This window comes from Triturus cristatus, chromosome 6 (genome assembly GCF_964204655.1).
Source record: "Triturus cristatus chromosome 6, aTriCri1.1, whole genome shotgun sequence".
Classification (NCBI taxonomy): domain Eukaryota; kingdom Metazoa; phylum Chordata; class Amphibia; order Caudata; family Salamandridae; genus Triturus; species Triturus cristatus.
In genome coordinates, this window is record NC_140589.1 from 937320354 (window position 1) to 937340086 (window position 19733).

Consider the following 19733-nt stretch of genomic DNA (forward strand, 5'->3'; position numbering starts at 1 on the left):
GCCTATATCCATTTGCAAACCACAATGTGCAATTTTCTAACTATTTGGTTTGTGAATGGATGTGCAAATGAATTGCAACCTAAGTACCAATAGGTCCATCAAGGATTGTTTATACACAGAGGGTCACAACAAGACCTTCCTTAAGAATATTCATTAGGCAAGTCGCAGTTTGCAACCATCGGATTGGCTGTGAATGCGAGGATTGAGGCCTGCAAGAGATAGGCACTTTCCATCCATCCATCAAAAACACATTCTAAGTATTTAAAAATGACTCTGTTGCATCAAAGCAAATCCACCAGATATGTACAGAATATTTGGAAATCAATTTGTACCTGGTAGGTGTACCTTACTACAGACTGATTTCCAGTAAGGCCAACTCAACCCCAATAGTCCAGGTCATGTACCTGCTTCGCAAAAAGGCCTTTCAGCCTTACCACAAGTACGCCTTCTGCCCACATCACTTAAGCATGTAATTCTCCACTTTCCACTTTTCCACTGCTTTCAACCTGAGCCTCATTGTTTATCTGTGCATGCACAACTGCTGTCTGTTACTCCATGCATGAGCTCTCTTTCTAGCACATGTAGCTACTGTATCTGAAATAGCTCTTCCATTGCCTTTCTTAACAAAAGCTCCAAGCTGTAAGACTTTACAGCATGCGTTAGCATAATTTTCTCCTTGAAATTCCTCCATTTGATTCTTAAAATAATCACTCATTTGAAATTGATATTCATCATCACTCTCACTTCATCCTTTTCTGAATACTTCCGCTTCCTTACTTGTGCCAACATGTGCCTTGCTGCTGTCTATTACAAATATTCTATATTCTGGTCTGTTTTCTTAAAGCAGCACTTTATAAAACACAACAGCAGCTGACAAATCACAATAGCAGCTACAATTTAAGTAACCCAGCTTCCCTGCCAGCTATTTCTGATCTCCCACAAACCTAGAGTTGCTAAGTCATGCTAATGCTTTGCTTCCTACTTGATATCATCAATTGCTTTTTGCACATTTCTCAAATGATCAGGAATGAAAGTGCAGCACTCTGGTCCAATGCTCTTACATACTCCCCCTTTGCTGGCTAATACGTAATCTAAAGAAGATTTTTCTGGATCACTGGTTCCCTCATAGCTATAATTTCTGCTGTCATGTTGCCTAAAGCATATGTGGTGGACATAGCTATGTTTTCCATAACACTTCAAATCTCTGCCATGTTCATTCCTAATCCTGGAAAAACTACCCCTAAGACATCCGTGAAACAGTTCCTTTTCTTTTCTCACCTTTCCAACCATGGCTCGCTCTGATCTAACTGATAATATTTCTTTTCAGTATTAATTCTGGATTTTCCTTAACGTGGCTTATGGCAGGATAGGAATGATTGAAATAGCAGGACCACCACCGAATTCTGTGATAGCCAGGAATAAACGTATTTGCCAATGAGCCAAAAATCCACTTGCATTTGCCATATTCTAATACGTTGTCGCCATTGTTTTTGATGCACAGTTCCATCTGTACAGTGTAGGTTAACTTCAGAAATAGAACCACTCTGTAAGCAATATTTCTGTCAGTCTCACGGAATACCTTTAGTCCTGCTGGTTTAACATCAATTTTGTCATGTAAACCAAATAGATTATTATGACAAACGACTAAAGAAGATTTTAAATCATTTGCTGACAGGGCTGCATCTCCATATGATTTCCTGAGTGTGATGTTAAGCAAAAAGGTTACGTTAGTAAAGAAAAGGGGCATATGTAATGTGGGCAGACCAACATTTGTACTTCCTGGGCCTTGTGCACATTCAACTATAAGTTATATTAAACACTTGTTGTTAATCCATGACCATATGCACAAAAATGTTATCTTGAAACCTCACACCTTCCCCTAGAGGCATAGGTAGTATGTCCCTTTGCTATACATGAAAATTTGTGATATTGGAAAAAGATAAGTTACACAAATAGGAACAATTTTCACACACTTCACCCATGATGTTATGCTCCTAAAATTCACTATTATATTATTACCACTATATAAACACATAGGTTTACCGTTACTTTCTTTCTGCTCTGAGAGTCCTTTCTTTGCTGTTCCTGCATTGTTTGTCTCCAGTTTTCCCCCTATACCGGCGAATTTTGGTTCAGCTCTGCCCTTCTCCTCAAACCCCTGCTACAGTGGTTCTCAATCTTGGAGTGAAGTTTGACAATGATTTGTCATTTAAATCACAGGTGGAGAGTGTAGTTGGATCCTGTTTTGCCCTTCTCTGATTTTTAGGACATTTTTGTTCTTGCATCCTTTGTTGTATCAGAAGACAGTAGTTCATGCCCTCATAACATCTCGGCTGGACTGCGCCAATGTCTTATACTGGGGTCTTCTTCTGTACCTACTCAAACGTCTGCGGTTGGTACAGACTGCTGCAACCCGACTCTTGCTTAACATTTGGAGAAACACTTCAATTTATTTCTATCGCAAGGATTTGCACTGGCTGCTGGTGTGGAAGAGATTGATATTTAAGGGCTTGGTGTTGGCCCATAGAGCTTTCTATGGCCTTGGTCCCAGCCACCTTACTAAGAGACTCACATTATCATCCCTCGAGAACCCTTCTCGAGAACCCTTCACTCATCAGACACTCTGTTGGCGGTGGTTCCCAAGATCAAGCTGAAGAAATGGGGAGGCACCTCCTTCTCAACACTGGCTGCGATAGAGTGGAATACCTTTCCTTTGCATCTGTATGCAAATACCAATGCAATCTTTTTCATACGAGGCCTAATAACTTGGCTGTTTAACCATGCCTTTTGATCTGCGCTCCGTATTTATGAGACTTAAGGTCGACGTACTGTTAGCGCCTGGACACTCTATTGAGTAGCTGTGTGCTTTATAAGTGCCACTTTGATTGATTGATTATTTTTTCTCTTCCCAGGATGGAGTTCATGAATATGGTGACTGTAATCATAAACAGGGGCATCATCTCCATTTCCTCTGTCTGAATCTCTTGGTTATTCATGTGCTTTGACTGCTAAGGTAGTAACACCAGAGGTTACTAGCTCTTGTATATATCCCACTGTTGTCACTTGCTTTATGATAGGATCAGGATCCATTTGACTGGTGTGCATACAAGTGTTGTACCATTCACACTCAACAGCTTTGTTGGTCATCAGCAGAACCTGGTAGGGTCTTTGCCAGCTAGGCTGACTAGATTATTTTTTCTTAGGGAAAGACAACAAATAATGATTTGTAGGAGGTGCACTCATTCCGGTGGTTCTTATTTTAAATTAGCTCCACATTCAGCTATGAATTTATAAAAAAATAATATGTATGTTTGATGATGAAAAGTAGGCTGAGAAATTTAACTGGAAATGCAGTTTGGGGTTTTGCAATCATAGTGAAAGAGGGATGAAAAGGAGTAAAATCATAACATGTTAATATCATCCTGCCACAACAGAAATATAGTCTTGCAAGAAACAAGAAACTGTAAAGATCCTTCCAATTTTACAAAAAGAACAGATGAGACTATAGGTGGGTGACTTTTCTTTTGGAAGATGGATTATTTTAAAATGCATGTGATAGATTTACAAAAAACACATGAGAAATGTTTAAGAGTAATCAAATATAAACCCAATAGACTGTTTAAAGTTTGTATGCAGGCTTTCGGCAAAGCAGTGCAAAAAGAGACCCATACTTCTGTGGTTGAAAATACCTGCTGTGTGTTATACAGGATAATACCGGCATTACATTCTTTTCATGTGACATTTCATTGTCTTTAGTAAAGAGTTGTCTACAATTCTTTCTAATTTATATACACAGTTTCAGAAATATAGGATAATATTAGACCATTTGGAATTCCTGTAGCATGATTCACAGCATGGCCAAGACATTTCATATGGTTTATGTGGCAGTCCATTAATACAGATGTGTAGACAATATAATAACTACCTTGTTTATAACTGCTGAGAGAACAACAGGGCATAAATGGATCAAATCTGGGTCCAACTTTGGGTTATCAAAAGGACACTCTTGTGCCCAATGTCAGTCAGGATAAGGTTATACCTGTGGTTGTACACCTAATCTAAGCAGAGAAATGAAAAAGAAAAATGAAAAAATAAAAGAAGAAGAAAGATTAAATGAGGAAAGGAAACGAGAATAATGGCGGGGCTTCGAAAAATACTCATATTAATATATTGAAATGTAATCAAGAGGTGTAGATGTGGGAGGTCAGTGAATTGAGAAGATGATTGTCTGTCGTTGCTGACTTAAATAGGACACAAAATGTACTATTGAGAGATGTTCATAGTCCTCTACAAGAGGTAGGAAAATGTCTAACTTTTATTTGTGGAACAGAAACATAAGTCATTCTAATGTACTGATGTGATCTCAAGAATGTTCAGTTCAGTTCACAGGACTTTATTTCGATCACTATAGATCAAAAAAGTACAACATAGAGCAAAAACACATACAAACACACATAAAACATAAAACATTTGAGATAGTCATTCGCAGTCCATTGCAATAGCAAAACAGTGAAGTGATCAAAATTACATTCTTAGTAGGGCCAGAGAAATTCATCATAAAAATACTTTGAAAACAGCCATAAAAATCAATAAATATCTTAGATAATATTAAAAGCATAGTCCACGCAGAACAATACAATATACATGATACCGTTTAAAAAAAAGCCTGCAGTACGGGGCAGCTTAGGGACTATCAAGAGAGCACTTGGCACGCCTGATCCACTTTGCCATTAAAAACGTGGCTGTTCAGAATACAATAATACGAGATGTATTTGTCTGCAGTATTCCATACGCCTCCTTGTACTTGCTTAGTCCCAAGTTTCTACATAGTGGGGCTATCCATTTGGATTGAGACTGACTGTACAAGGGACAGAAAAATAAAACATGCTCAAGTGACTCAAGTCCCCCTTGGCAACAGGTACAATTTCCATCAACCCTGTCTCCTTCTTTCCCCCATTTACCTTTAAAAGTATTTACAGGGGGGGCTGGCCAAGAAGTCTGCGAGGTAGGATACTTCTCGCTATCTCTCCTGCCGACCGCCGTACATAGCACTGGCTTTCAGCATTTCTGAGCCCCAGAACTGCCTGGAAAAGTAAGTCTACACTGAGTGATCCCTGGAGAGCCCGGGGAGTCCGGAGACAGCGTTCGTAGGTGCCGTAAAACCAGAAATGGGGCGAGTGCCGCTGGGCTGCGCCGCCGGCCCCCTGACGGCAGCCCCAGTCCGAGAGACCGCGAGTAAGCGACAGGGCTGAGAGCTGCAGACAGCGGATGGTGGGCCTCGCTGAATAGCTATGAATTCCTTCAGTGGAGGCACAAGCAGTGGGAGCAGCCAGGGGGGAGGCAAGATGAAGCCTCGGAACATTGAGGCCTGGTTGGTGACGTAGACCTGGAAGACCTCCTCGCCATCTTGATCGGCAGCGCCTGAACAATCCGGCGCAAAGGTGAGCGGAGGAGTGCACAGCCCCGGGTAGCTACTGAGTCAAGCAGCTGGTGATACGGCGATGAAGAGGCGAGAGAGAGCAATCCAATACGGCCCGATTACACCGGGAGCATTGACACTGGGAGGCAGAGAGAAGGGGTGGGCCCAGTCGCGAGCCCTCTTGGAAGCCCAGGCGGGCATGGCCCCAGTGCCAGAGATCAGGTATAACCCACGCTAGCACGAGAGGCACAAGAGGGGGCAGCCTTAGGTCCTGAGAGTCCCTGGACATACCGGCGCAAAGTGAAGGGCAAGGCCTCAGCGCACTGTGGAGCAGCCCAGTGCGAGGACACAGGGTCAGAGGAGGAGAGTGTGTAGCTACCTGGGCAGTTTTGAGCCCCGGACCAGGGGTGGGTATTGGATGCCCGAAAGGCACCCAGATTAGCTACAGTGAGGAGCGAAGAGTGGACCCAAGGCATGAGGTAGCAAGAGTTGATGGCGGAGGCGTGCAACCGAACCGCACCCGAAGGCTGACAGCCCGCTCCACTTGCGCAGCAACATAAGGGAAAAGACCTGGAGCACGGAGGTAGGAGCATCAGCGACGGCGTAGCCTCACTATAAGCCTCCAAGAAAGAGACTCCAGAAGGGTACGGCACCCTCCCTCTGGTACGGGCAGAGACCCTCCGGGGTTGGTGAAGAACAACAAGACCCATTTTTAAAGAAAGCCCAAAGACCGCGTTGTCTTTACGTATCTGATATCACTCAGACAACCATATCCACATGGGACCAGACTAACCTTAGACATCAACTCATGACGTTTCCATCCTCCCTGATAGACAGCGTAGACTTTGAGCCATGTTTCGGGGAAATAAAATTTCAAGCATGGCGACAGTCCCAGTGCCGCTCCATGGGTCATTTTTTCGATGTCCAAGGGGTACCCTCATTCTCACAAATTAAACCAGACTATGGCATCCCTGAGACAGAGCACATGAAATATCTGCAGCTCAGACACTCGGCCCTGCAGCCGCATAGCAGAGAGGCGGCTAGTCGACACCTCACTGCCTACTAGAGATGTCGCTTGTCAAAGTCCTCCGATAAGGGAATAATCTCCAACCTATACAAGCTTCTGAATGCCCGAAACTCACACTCATACTATGCTGGACATGGTAGATGGGAAAGGGATATTCGGAGATCCCTTAGCAACAAAGAGTGGCAGGGCATATGTTACAGAGCACACCACACTGCCAGCAACATGGCGCTGACGGACACACTCACAAAAGTGACCACTTATTGGTACTACACACCAGAGCGGGTGCATAAGATTAATCCAACAGCTAGCGCACACTGCTGGAGAAACCGGCGGGGGGATAGGTACATTGCTCCACTTACTATGGGACTGCCCCCACATTCAAAATTATTGGACACAAATATTGGATGACATTGATAGACATCTCGAGACCCAGTTTCTCTGATTTCCTGCACATATCCTGCTAGGCGTGCCGGACCCACTGGCATACCCACTGAAGTCCAGGAAAGGTCGCCTGATAGTAGTGGCGCTGGGTGCGGCCATGCAGAACGTCCTCACGCACTGGGGATTCCACCACCCCCTACACATACCGGATGGTTAACACGCCTGTGGCACATCCTGAGCATGTAAAAAATAACTCTTACACTTGCTGGTAAAGGCAAAGATTTTGAGAAGCATGGCTTCCCTTCCTAGCTCTATTGACGCAGGTATTACGTGAGCTCACATGCCCAAAATATCTACGCTTGCTTCGATTGCCGTAGGACAGGACACCACCCGTTCTGGTTGGATGTATGATATTACAACGCGGGTTTTTACCACGCGTGCAGTTACATCGCATGCGTTACAACGCATGCGATGTTACAACGCTATGCCATTAGAACGCAAGTCTTTACATCGACTTGCGCTAGATGGCGTGCTGACATTAAAAAAGTGTAATTTACTATTCCAACTCCAGTCCACTTAACAGTAGGGAAGGTGTTGGGATAGTAAACTACACTATTTGTAATGTTAGCACGCCATCTAGCGCAAGTCGATGTACAGACTTGCGTTCTAATGGCATAGCGTTGTAACATCGCATGCGTTGTAACGCATGCGATGTAACTGCACAGCGTGGTAATAACCGCGTTGTAATGGCTGTTCCCCGTTCTGGTTTAACCTCAGGGTAGGCTGTTTGAATCCATGCTTAATTCAAGGCAGGGTCGATCGCAGGAGGGTTTGAGGAGGGAGGGGTTGGGGTCTTGTTTCTTTATTTCGCACTTGTTGTGTATATATTTGTAAGCACAGGCTCTGCGTATCCCATGAAGACATCTTACTGTCCATCTGCAGTGCTTATGGCCTTTATTGTTTTCTCGCTATTCGTTTGTTCTGTTTTGAATACAGCAATAAAACAGATTTAAACTATAAAAGTATTTACAGGTAGACAACTATACCTAAACTGTAGGTATAGTTTCCTTGCTAGAGGAGGTACAATTTCATTGATCGTGCCCTCATATGATGATGTCGGTTTGAAATTGATAAAAGCAGCCGAAAGCTATCCTTTACAATTTATTATTAGATCAGTCTCAACAATGCCCCAGTATACAGCTTTGAGGCTGAATTTGTTAATCTGGCTCAAGGTTTCTGGTTGATTCCAGTATACACCTAAGCTTCGCCTCTGTAATATATTCTTAAGCAACCACTAGATCTTGTCCACACATGTTGATGTCATTATTCTCGGAGGCCCACCCTATAGGACTCAAGTGCTGCAGTACAATACAATACAATATGACTTTATTCGATATAAAATATCATAAAAGTACACCAGTGTGGACAGCATAAAAGCCATGCATTGTACATCATATGGCAATATAAAAAGATTAAAAAAAAGAGAATATATACATATAAAACCATGGATACAATATCCGCCATGCATACGGAATGAACCTAAACTTCTGGGAGCCTGGCTCTTGAGGACATTAACATTTTAGTGCGTATCAGCCAAGCACACCCCAAGTATTTGGCTACCCCACATACTGTGGCAAGTACAGAAGCATCAGTTAAAATAAATCGTAGTGCCACCCTATAATCCGCAAAGTCCAAATTCCTGCAGATTGGTCGCAACCACTTCCTCCTCGCTGATTTATATGCCGGGCACGCGAAGAGAAAGTGGGGAATGGATTCAAGGGGGGCAGGGCAGCCAGGGCAATTAGTAGCTGTCAATGTCGAGTTCTTCCAACTTGCTACAAAGATATTGAGCGGGAGTGTGCCAAACCTGAGCCTCATATAGAGCATTCTGTCTCGTGGGGATAGAATGAAATCGAGATATTGCTCAAATTTGGCCTTGAGCTTGTGCTCTAAAAATTGATCTGTGAGAATTCCACGGTTAGTGTTTCTGGCTTCCAGTCCCCACACCCAGTCCCAGTATGCTTTCTTTATAATTTGCTTAGTAGGTGGGATCTGTCTAGACCAAGCCTCCCCAAATCCAATTTCTGTGACCAGCTGTTTTAATTTATGGATCCATTTGATCTTGTTGCCTGTATTTATATGGATGAACTCATTCAAGGCAATGGCATAGCTGGCTAGTTCAGGGGTTTGTCTCAGACGGACCCAGAATAGCAGCGGTCGCAGTCTGGCTATGTCTTTAATGGATCGCTTGCCCATATCTTTCCAAAGTGGTGTCAGGGGGGTAGAAAGTGGAAGAGAGACCAAACTTCTTAAAAAATTATTCTCTGATTTCTCCAGCTCGCTGATGTTCTGAAACCCCCATAACTCGGCCCCATATAATGCTGAGTGTAGTGCTTTCCCGTCATAGACTGTGAGTGCCGATGAAACTAATCTGCTAAAAGAAAGGCGCTGTTCGCGTAAAATAGTCCCCGCCACCCTCTTGTGATTAATGAGCATTTTGGCTAAGTGACTATTCCATTTCATCTTGTCATTGAGCCGGATACCCAAATAGTCAAAGGAATCGACACTATCTAATAACGTGCCATTCAGTGTGATGTCATTCCTGAAGCGTTTTGATGGGGATAGTGCTATGAGCTTAGTTTTAGTAGTATTAATCACTAAGCCTTGTGCAGCACAAAACTGGCTAAACCTGTCTAATAGCTTTTGCAGACCACTTGGTGTTTTGGACATCAAAAGAGTGTCGTCGGCAAAGAGGAGGGTAGAAGATTTCTCTCCTGCCAGGGAAGGGGCATCAGATGGAACCTCTTTTAAATAGTCGACTATCCCGTTTATAACTAGGGAAAACAGGTTGGAGCCAGCACACACCCCTGGCGTACACCTCTGTTCACTGCAACCCTTTCTGTCAACTGGCCCTGGTTTCCCCACCTAATTCTTGCGTAGTTCTCCTCATGAAGACGCTTGATGATATCAAGTAACATAGGGGGAAAACCCAAATCAGACAGTATCCGCCAAAGTTTAGTACGAGGGACCAGGTCAAACGCGGTCTTGAGGTCAATAAAGGCCAAGTATAAACTGCCTTTCCCAATGACCACTGTTTTCCAGTAAGTCATATAAAACCGGATGACCTGGTCCATCGTACCCACCCCCTGTCTAAAACCCACCTGGAAATGCAAAAGCACATTATCCTCGTCCATCCATGACCTCACCCTCGTAAGGAGGACCCTACCAACCACCTTCTGGATTACGTCAATTAAACTAATTGGTCTGTAGTTGGCAGGATCCTCCATATTCCCCTTTTTGCATATGGTAACCACTTCTGCACCCTTCTAGGAATCCGGAACAGGGTGGCCCCTGGCAACAAGATTCAGTATAGGTAGAACGAGGTCGGCCCATAATTTAGGTTCGCGGAGGAGGAGATCGCCAGGAATGGCGTCCGGCCCCGCCGCCTTACCCGGAGCTAACCCTTCAATTGCGGAGAAAACTTCGCTAAGTTTGAAAGGGGCATTTAGGCTGTCCTCCTCAAGGGGTTCGTCTAAAGGAGAAACCATCAGAGGTGGCGAAGGTCCTTCAACATTTATAGACAAAAAGCCGTCACCCTCGCTATAAATGGCAAAGAAATGTGAATGCCACTGTAGTTCCGTTATGTGGTTAGGTAACACATCACCCCTTTGAGTGCTGCAGTAGACCAAAGCCGGTGTCAGAACATAAGCATTCTAAGTTCAATTTTATGAGTAATTCTTCTCTGGCCTAGACCTAGGAAGAGGGGAATCAACGGGGTGGACACAGGAAGATTCAGCAGAGATCTAAAAAATAATTTGTTCAATTACTGGCAAATGACTAGATTTTTAGCAGCCCCACAGCTCTGCACCGTATAAAACTGCACCTAGAGCTTTGACGTTATATATCTCTAGCGCCAGTGCCACCCTTCTGGATATAGTTTTCCTATGTATTTTTCGCTATTCACGCCGTTTGTTGAATCAGGGATAGCTGTGCCCTTTCCATCTGTGGGACCCAACTCAAATTCTGTGTAAGTTTAATGCCAAGGTAATCAAACTCAGTCACTCATTTTAAAGGGGCACCACCCACATAAAACTGCTTCTTACATTTAGTCTTTAGTCTGGGGGGAAAAAGCATACATTTCGTTTTGGAGCTATTTAGCTCAGCCACCGTTTTAGGCAAAATGCCTGAAAATCGTTCAGCAACTGTTGGAGTCGCTGCCGCTACTTAGAGTAAGCAGTGTGTCATTTGCAAAGAGCGCAGGGACCCTTCGTCCTCCTATTTTTGGTGTGTCACAACCATCCCTGCTGAAGGAATTTATAACATCATTTATATACAGGGTAAACAAGGTGGGCGCTAATACGCACCCCTGTCTTACTTCTTAATCAATATGAATCGCTTCCGTTATAGCCCTGTTTCCCCCCCACCTCACATGTGCTAAGGTATCCGCATGTATCCTTTTTAAAATATTCAGAAGGGGAGCAGGCACATGCATACCTTCTAGAACTTCCCATAGCTTTACCCTGAGGACCATATCAAAAGCGGCTCACAGATCAACAAAGGCAACATACAAGTTGCTGTTGTTGATAATCACTTCCCTCCAATAGTTGCAAGTAAAATGGAAAGTTTGATCTAAGGTGCTCACTTGTGCTCTAAAACCTGCCTGCCACTCTTAAATAATGTTCCCCTCACAAATTGAATCCTGAAGATGGGCAAGCAGCTCTTTGAAGAAATTTTCAGCAAAGAGTCTTTAAGGTTGATAGGCCTGTAGTTCACAGGGAGTGCACGATCCCCTTCTTAAAAATGGTGACTATTTCTGCCAACTTCCATGATTGGGGGATTTCCATGCCCGGAAGGATACTATTAGAGAGCAAATTAATATATGGATCCCAAATTTCTGGGTTTTCTCTATATAGATCATTGGGTATCCTATTGGGTCCTGGGGAACGTCCAGGAGCACATGATTTGATTGACTTTTCAGTCTCACTAAGCGAGAATTGCAAATTGTTGGGCTCAAATAGGATGCCACTAACATGTAAGATGCCACTATCATTTGTCATCCTACGCTTTTCTGTATACAGTTAACTAAAATGTGCTACCCACTCTTCTGGTTGAATACAAAAATCGAGCTCTGGTTTGTTCCCACTTGAGACTACAGCTGCAGTTTTCAAAATTCTTTGGTGTTCTTATTAGCCAGGGCATCATGCAGGTTTGACCATAGCGAATCTTCCCACTCCCTCTTTGCATTTGCAATCACTTCCCTATGATGTGTTCTAGATTTTAACAATATCTGCTTGTGATCTAGGATTTTTTTTTTTTACTGTTTTTTTTATTAGTAAGAAAATCCAATCACCACAGGTGTAAATTACAGACAGCTCGATCTTAGAACATCAGGCACAGATTACTGAACATAATTATACATTTGTTCTATCATGTCAGGTGTAAGGTGTTTCCCTTTAGCCATTTACAATTCTACAGTCGGAGATAAGCATAGGTTTCCACGATAAGCATTCCACCCACTCCACTTCCTATCCCATTTCTTGGGGTATCCTCTGAGTTTGAATACTTCTTTTTCCGCCACCATACATTTGTCTAGCTGAGCCGCCCAGGCGTTTATTGAAGGCTGCCCCGCCCCCCCACCTCATTGCAATGGCTCTCTTCACCAACACATAACCCAAAGTAACCAGTTCTTGTTCCACTTCAGTATGGTTGGATGGTTCCCAAATGTTAAGGAGCGCCAATGAGGGAGTGAGGTTGATCTGTTTGTCTAGTGAGTCTTGCAGGTATGTGGTAGCCCCTTCCCATACGGGACGCAGGGATGGACAATCCGAGATAGTATGGTAGAAGGTTGCATCCTGGTGACACCCCCGCTGACAAGATGCGTCCTGTCTCGTCCCAATTTTAACCAGTGTAACCCCGGTGAGGTAAGTTCTATGCCGAACATTTATTTGAATCTGCCAGAAGCGAAGTGAAATGGCTGCCTCCCTCGGAGACATTAGCGCAGTTTGCCAATCATCGTCATCAATGTCACCAATGTCGGCTTGCCACCGGCTGTGGAGAGCTAGGAAAGGGTCAGGTATGTTATTACACTGCTTGCGGTACATTAGGAAAATGGCTTTGTCAGGGAGTTATTCAGAGAGCAGTCGATCCTCAAGAGGAGACGATTCTGGGAGGTTACCCATGTCTGGGAGAGCGGTCGTTAGGGCATGACGAATCTGCAGGTTTCGAAACGCCTCCCCCCTGGTCCATTGCATATTTCTCCTGCAGTTCCGGGAACGATAGGACTCATCCATTTTTCACGAGCTGACCTATATTGGAGAGTCCAATTGCGTCCCATTTGTCAAACACTTGTTGTTGCCACAAAAGTCCCAACTTCTGTGTGTACCACAACAGAGTGGACTGCGTCAATACATCAGTCCAGCCCAAGCATTTGGTCCCCTGGTGCCAGATTTGTACTGTGCATGCCGTGGGGCCCACAAACCTCCCTCTCCGGACCTTAGTGTAGAGGGCACCTAAGTACCCTTCCTCCCCCATTTGGTACCTGTCAAGCATATACGCGGGGTCCAGCGGACAGCAGTACAACCAGTGGTTAACCACGACTAGCTGTGATGCCCAATAATAGAGTTGCATGTCGGGGAGGGCGATCCCTCCGTCGTGCCAACCCTTAGACACTTTTGTGTAATGCAATACGCAGCGTCCCTCCACTCTATAACAGTGATCTCAACTCACTATCAATACTTTTAAAATATTGGGTATGGGAAGTTCTGAAGAACGTATATAAAAACCAGGGGAGGGCCAACATCTTAAAGAGGGCTACTCGGCCCAGTAGAGACAGAGGTAGGGTTTTCCAGTGGGTGACATCTTTTCTGAGTCTATCTAAAGGAGCAGCTAAATTCTTGTCATAGGAGAGGCGAGGGTCTGGCGGTATAAAAATCCCTAAATAACGAAACTCGTCAAAAGCGAACCTCCAGGTTGCAACCCGGGGGCAATCGGGGGGTCTGGCCATGAAGAACGTATAGTACTGATTTTGTCCAATTAATGGCGTAGCCTGAGTACTTGCCGAAGTTGGTAAAAATATGTAGGAGGCTTTTTAGGGACGCATGGGGAGACGCCAAGTACACCAGTATATCATCGGCATACAACGATATTCTGTCTTCATGATCTTCACTCCATTTCAGTCCTCTAAGGGACACGTCTCTTCGCACCCAGGAGGCCAACGGTTCCAGGATCAAAGAAAAGATAAGAGGGGATAGCAGGCAGCCCTGTCGGGTGCCTCTGCCCAGTGTAAATATTCGAGAGAGTCGGTTGTTAACCTTGACCTGGGCTCGCAGGTCCGCATATAGCAATTTAATCCAACCCAGGAATTTCGGGCCAAACCCGACACGCTCCAGCACCTAAGGTAGGGCCATTCTATGGAATCAAATACCATAGAGGCATCCAAAGAGAGCACCACTGCATCTTCCTGTATGTATCGCTGTCGACCCAAAATATTGTGAAGACAGCGAATATTCAGAGCTGTGTTCTGTCCGGGCATGAGGCCAGACTGGTCGGCGTGAACTAGGGATGAAAGCAGTGGGTGAGCTTGGCCAGGACTTTGGATTTGACATTGATCAAAGAGATCGGCCCATAGGAACCGCAGCTATCTGCCGGTTTCCTAGGCTTCCAGATGACCACTATCGAAGGAAGCTGCTGATCTTCCGGGAGGATACCCTTATTGAAGCTTTTTGGCAGGCTAAGGCATGTGCCAAAGCCAGGCAGAAACCACCACTCTAGTAAGGATAATGGATTTACACTCCTAAAATAACCCCTGCTCACCCCCTTGGTAGCTTGGTACGAGCAGTCAGGCTTATCTTAGAGGCAGTGTGTAAAGCATTTGCACATAACTAACAGTAATACAGTGTAAGCACTACAAAAGGACACCACACCAGTTTAGAAAAATAGCCAATATTTTTATATACTTTAGACAAGCCCAAAAACGATAAAAATCCACAATACAGTACTTAAAAATCTACAGTTATCAAAATACGCTTGAAAAACAGTTCCTTGATGTCGATAGCTCTGTCCGGGGCTATCACGGCGTCTTCAGCAAACAAATCCAAAGTTCTGGCTGACCGCGGCATCGCTGGCCAGATACGGTGTCAGGAAGACCCGCAAACAGTACCTTTTAGAAATGCAGGGCATCATCGATCTCTCGTTGAGCTTACCAAAAATACGGCGTCCCCAGGCGTCAGTTCCGGAGGTCGGTGCAGGAGTCGTCAGGGCCCTTAAAGTCACACGCGTTGCAAGTCGATCTCCTCTCTGATTCAGGAGCGCTGTTGTCTGCAGGCGTCATGTGCTGCGGTGTGAAGTGCAGCGGAGTGGTGTGCGGTGCCCACAGGTCGTAGTGCGAGCAGCAGCTCGGTGGCGGCGTCAGGTGGCGTCATCGGTGAGACCAGGGTCGCGGTGCGAGATAAAGGCAGTGCTCGTCACGGTGTTAGCAGGTCACGGTGCAAGGAGCAGCGTCATTGTTGCTGAAGAGCTGTCGTCGGCTGACAAACTGGAGTGGATGGCGCCAGCATCGGTAGGCCAAGGCTGCAGTGTGGGATGAGGGCGGTGCATCATGTAACTTTAAAAGCAGTGCCCTCGAACCACAGTGCAAGCAGCAATGTCCATTTCTGCATGGAGCGTCATTGTCGGGGAGGACCCAGGCGTCGTTGTGAAGCGAGGTAGTGCGGAGTGCGGTACCCACAGGTCGAGGTGTGAGCAGTGGCTCGGTGGCGGCGTCAGCAGGCGTCATCGGAGAGACCAGGGTCGCGGTGCGGTGGTGCCCTCTGCGGTGCCAAGGCATCGTCGTGCAGAGAGGCGGTGAGGAGTGCAGTGCCCACAGGTCACGGTGCGAGCAGCGGCACGGTGGCGGCGTCAGCAGGCGTCATCGGTGAGACCAGGGTCGGGGTGCGGCATTGCGGCGGTGCCTTCAGGGCACGGAGTCGGCAGTGGCATCGTAGATGTCGTCAAGTTGCTTTTCAACTGTTGCAGCACAAAACACACAGTCCCTAGTGCTGGGGGCAGAAGAGCTTAAAGTCTTTGTTGTTCCTGAGACTTCTTGAACAGGGGGCAAGCTCTACCTCAAGCCCTTGGAGAAACTTACAAAGCAGATTGAAGATAGTTCAGTCCAGTCCTTTCACTGCCCAAGACAGAAGCAGCCACTGCAGGCCAACACAGCAAAGCACATAGCAAAGTGATAGGTCCTCCTCACCGCTTCTCCAGTTCTTCTTCATTGCAGTCTTCTTGATCCAGAAGAGTTCTAAAGTTCAGGGGTCCGGGCCCCAATATTTATATCCCAAAATCCTTTGATCCCTTAGGCAGAGGGTGTGTCTGTGCACAGCCAGAACCAGTTCTGCCTTCTCTGGTGTGATTTCTTGGCAGTAGGTGGAGACAGCATTGTCAGAGGCAGACCAGGCCCTTTGAGGTGCAAGGAAATCTCCTCCCCTTCCCCCATCACATCCCAGGTCTATTCAGCCCTTTCCTGACCCACCTAGACTATCTGGGGCCACTCCTGCTCCCCCAGCCTTCTGTCATCCAAAACCCAGACAGGCAATCCAAATACCAGCAGAGGCACACAGGATAACTGAGCAAGAAAATATACCTACTTTCTAAAAGTGGTATTTTCAAACATAGAATGTAAAAATCACCTTCACTAAAAGATGCAGCTTTAGGTTCTGAGTTCAGGCATGCTAAATGTTATTTTGCTACCTAGTTCCCAGGGCCAGTTATGTTTATAAGATGTTATAAACAAACTTCCCATTCTGTCCTATGGGGAACAGGTAGCCTTAAAATAGTGAAAAACGAATTGGGCTGTAATTCACTATCAGAACATGCCACACACACCAGGGCATGTCCTACCTTTAACATACACTGCACCTTGCCCACAGGGGCACCTTGGGTATTCCTTAGGGGTGCCTGACATGTAAGAAAAGGGAAGGTTAGGGACTGGCAAGTGTGTGCACTGGTCAAATCGACATGGCAATTACCAACTGCACGCGGACTCTGCAATGGCAGGTCTGAGTTACCTTTTTAAGGCTACTCACATGGGTGGCACAATCAGTGCTGCAGGCCCACTAGTAGCATTTGATTTACAGGTCCTGGCACACTCAGTGCACTTTACTAGGGACTAACAAGAAAATCAAATATCCAATCATGGACAAACCTTTCCATAACACAATTTACACAGAGAGCATATGCACTTTAGCACTGATTAGCAGTGGTAAAGTGCCCAGAGTCCTGAAACCAACACAAACAGGCCAGGAAAAAAGAGGAGGGAGAAGCAAAAGGTTTGGGGATTAACCGGCAAAAAGGGCCATCTCCAACACAACCCCCTTCCAGCCTAAAGCCAGGGTAGACCAATCCATACCTCGATGGACTTCCCTGCTTGGGACGATAGAACATGCGACCTGACCTGCAACAGCAGGGTTTTCCTCCCGCTCTACGCCTTCCTGAACCTAGTTGGATCCCTCTATCCATACTTTCAGGACCCACCAAGCTGACCCAAGGGGAACTCTGTTCCTCACCTGTGCACACCATCTGTGCAGCACCTAACCTAAACTCGCTCACAGGTGTGTCCCAACAGGCAGACAGTACCCACATGGCCAACACAAGGGTGTGGCCCAGTCCACCCCCGGGGGGTGACTCTTTTCCTCCTCCCAGGGGCAACTCTGTCCATCCGGACAGCCAGACACAGTGGCCACTTACAACTGTCAGTGATGAGAGCCAAGCCTTATGCCTTTCAGGCCACAACAACCGTTGTGGCGTCAGAGAGTGGGGGGCGGTAGCCCAAGGTACCTGGCACCCTTTCTCTACTCTTCCCCCTGCCAAGTCAGGTATGGCATCCTGACACTGTCCCACCAGCCCAGGGTCTGTACCCTGTGGCTGGACAGGAGGCAGGAGTGGGCTGCCCCACACCCTCTCCTTCTCCCTGGGGCTCTGTACCCTCCCACCTGGAGCGATACCCCCTTCCAGAATTGTCAGTGCACCTGTGGCAGGTGTCCTGCACAATTAACCCACCAGTTCAGGGGTGCTATCCTACAACTGGTACCCCAGTCCAGGGTCTATACCCTGAGGCTGGACAAGGGACTGGGGTGGGCTCTCCCACAACCGGTCTTGCTCCCTGGGGCTCTGCACCCTCCCACCTGGAGCGGCACCCCCGGAACCCCGAAAGACAAACTGGTAGGGGCACTGTTAGCAGTCGCCCCTTTCCCCAGGTCAGGGGGGACACCCTGAACCTCGTCCTCCAATTCAGGGTCTGTACCCTCAGGCTAACCAGAGGTCTCAGGCAAGGCTCTCCCCCCTTACCTCTCATTCCGGGGTTCCGTACTCTCCTCCCAGGAGAAGCACCCTCAGAACCAAAAACTGTCAGGACGCTGGCACCGGACCTCCTACACAATTCTTTCACTAGTTCAGGGCCTTGACCCTGCAACTGATCCACCACCTGAGGATCTAAACCCTCAGGTTGAACCGGGGTCAGAGGCTAGGACTCCCTCCCTCTGCACCCCCTTCCAGAGTTCTGCACCCTCCCACCTAGAGTGGTACCCCTAGAAGATAAACCGGTCAGAACACTGCTTACAGTCGTCCTTCCCTCCAGGTCAAGCAGGACCTGAACCTGGCCTCCCAACCCAGGGACTAAACCCTGCGGCTGAGCACCTGCCTGGCGCACCAGGACTTCCTTGGGAGCATGCATGCCCCCTGAGGTTAACACATGACTCCTGTGTTGTGTGACAGTCTGCCTGGCGCAGATCTCGTGACCCCTGTCCATCTGACAGTGCGCGAAGATCCCCCAGGACAGAAGTGGTGTCACCATGGTCACTCCTAGGAGGCTCAGCCCTTCTGGCTGGCCCCTAATCCACTAGTTTTCCCACTGGGGAACGCATCCCCCTCTCACCCCTCCACCTGGATTTCTGCACCCTCCACTTAGGAGCGGCACCGCCAGACACCAGAACCACTGAAGTTCTGTTTACAGACACTCCACGTTCTCCTGACACTAGGCGATCCCACTCAACGGACGGCCTACCAGTACAGCCTACGCTCCCCACCTGGTGCTCCCTCCTGGAACCACCCAGGTTCTGGGACTGGGTTTTGGGCACCTTGGGCCACAGCTCATTCCCACTCCTGCTCCACGGAGACAAGACGTGAGTCCCTACACACTTCCCACGACACCGGGACCTATCTGGGCCACCGCAAACCTTTCCCACCACCCTCGGTTGGGAAATACCTAAGCCACTTCCTTCCAGGTCAGCCCCAGATGCTTTTCCAGACCCTCTGGAATCCACCAAAAGGTCTGCCTCCAGTGCAAACTCCCTGGGGTCAGAAAACTCACATTCCACCGGGTGTTGGCATAACTCTAGAAAACAGGGACTTAAAATATGCTCTCCAACAATTGAATCACACAGCCCCACACAGGTGTTAACCAAACTACCCTTCACACAACCACCCAGTGCCTCAGAAAAGTACCCCAGCTCATTCTCACAAGATTGTCTCTGTTGCTGTCCCTCAACCCATTCTCTTCTGTCTGGTCTCCATACTCATGTACCAGGGCTTCTATAATGGGGGAGCCCCTCTCCCTGTACCTCTCATCTAGAGTCAGTAGAGTGTCCCTCCCACTACCAGGAAAATTATCCCCTGTGCCAGTTCCTCAATCCACCTCAGGGACACTGAGCATGTAAAGTTCATAAGTATCCATAACGCTTCCGGTTGGATTAAGTAAGTTTTATTCCAATAGTAGTAGTAGGAAACCACCAGTCCTTAGAACAGCTAACCGCCTCCATCAATACCAACTCCCACTCTGCTCTCTCTGCCAATATTCTGTTGCCAGGCAAATGACTATTAGAACATGGAATGCAACTAGCTGCACTGGCAAAAGAGCAGTGGAAAGGAGAC